This window comes from Gadus chalcogrammus, chromosome 15 (genome assembly GCF_026213295.1).
Source record: "Gadus chalcogrammus isolate NIFS_2021 chromosome 15, NIFS_Gcha_1.0, whole genome shotgun sequence".
Taxonomy (NCBI): domain Eukaryota; kingdom Metazoa; phylum Chordata; class Actinopteri; order Gadiformes; family Gadidae; genus Gadus; species Gadus chalcogrammus.
In genome coordinates this window covers 15653753-15655556 of record NC_079426.1, presented here as the reverse complement: position 1 = coordinate 15655556, position 1804 = coordinate 15653753, and the positions used below count along the sequence as shown (strand labels likewise).

General features: G+C 38.7%; 1 long non-coding RNA gene across 1 annotated transcript; it reads right to left on the bottom strand.

Moving 5' to 3' along the window:
- Positions 1 to 302: 302 nt before the first annotated feature.
- On the bottom strand, positions 303 to 1804 carry LOC130405091 (uncharacterized). The gene is made up of 2 exons (XR_008904287.1): positions 1686 to 1804; positions 303 to 1567 (listed from the first exon to the last, which is right to left on the bottom strand). It is a non-coding gene; the product is annotated as an uncharacterized LOC130405091 (long non-coding RNA).

The following is a 1804-nucleotide window of genomic DNA, read 5'->3' as shown; positions in this document are numbered from 1 at the left end:
AAAACCAAAACCGAATATACTGAAAAACTTAGCCGAAGACCGAAACCGAATACCGAATGTGGCTTTTACCGTTTTTCATTCATTTTGCTTTAATATTTTTCCCCATTGCATAAATCAAACAATTGAATTTCCTTTATAAACTTTTTTGTCTTGCTTTTCAATAAAAAAAATCAATTACAAATTTGATATTTTTATTTATTTAATACTGAACGTTTTCTAACATTCCAGTAGACATTATAGCAAGAATTTAAGAACAGTCCACCTTTAAATAAATGAGTAAAGTTAAATAAAAATAAAAAAAATTAATAAATAAATAAAAAAGTTTGGTGTATTATGTTCGGCCTTTTTACTCCTTCGGCCGAAACCGAACATTGTGTTTTGGGCCATTTTCGGCCGAACATGTTCGGTGGCCGAATATTCGGTGCATCACTACTTTAAACGATAGTTTAGAAACACAGAAATGAGGGGGGCTTTTATAGACGAAGCCTGTAAAAAGTAAATCAAATGTGTATCAATTTCAGAACTTTACTTTAACAAATGTATCACTTTTTTCAGTTAGAATTGTATTTAACAAAAAATCTAACTGGCTTCAGTAACTAAATGTGAATACTTATTCTGAGTCTTTCATGATAGAATATCATTGGATTTCAAATGACGGGACCAAAAAAATTGATGTATCTATCGAACTCTGAACTTCTGATGGCCAATCAGTACAAATATTGACTTGTTACTGACAGAAAAGCATTTTGAAATTATCTGTGCATTTACAACCTGTAGTTTCAAATACTGAGAGAGGGGTTAAAAAACGACAACACACGCTATTCATGTTTTTGTTGAGACTGGAAAAATCTTTATTACTGTAACTATATTGCTATCCCGTATGTGGAACTCTGAATAAACAAAAAATTGCCAAACAAGTTTGGTGCTGTTTCCTGATATTTTCAGGCCATATTTTTCACTCGCCACATTATGTCACAACCCGGCTCAGCGGCGATGACAAAAACGGGAGAGACGGTGCATTTACCAATATAAAATACAGGTTTATTTCCGTACAAAGCATAACTTTAACAAAACCGCCAACGAAACCCCAAAAGGTGTGGACGCCTGCAAGGAGCCAAGGAGTAGCGCCCCCGACAGGCAATCAGCTGCTCTTTTATTCGGCTGGAGCACCGGTCCCAGGTGCTCCAGATCCAGCTGATGTCATCAGCTGATCACCTTAATGAAGATAGGTAGTCAATAATAGGCGGGGTCGTCACACCCCCCCCCATAAAGTCGGTGTACCAAAGGGAACACCGGCACATACTAACCAAATTGACCTGAAATTATCCTCCCCAAAAATATATTAATTCAAAGACAAGACAAATCTAAGAAAGAAAACACATAACTCCACCCTGCCCATGTCATGCTCCTTTTCCACCTGACCTCAGCAACCCTGGTACCTGGCGAAGCAAATTAAGAGAACAGACAGAAGAACACAACACAAAACAGCATGAAATGGCACCACTCATCACATTCATTCACGGCAAAGGAGCACGTGACAGCGCATCGGCAATGACATTATCCACCCCTTTGATATGCCAAATATCAAGATCATATCCCCGCAGAAACTAAACCCATCTCATCAACCCCTGATTCGGACACCGCAATGACCTTAAAAAGGTCAGAGGATTATGATCTGTGTAAACCACAAGGGCCGCACCTCCTCCCACATACCGACCAACTCATCTCCATACCGACCAACTCATCTCCATACCAACCAACTCATCTCCATACCAACCAACTCATCTCCATACCAACCAACTCA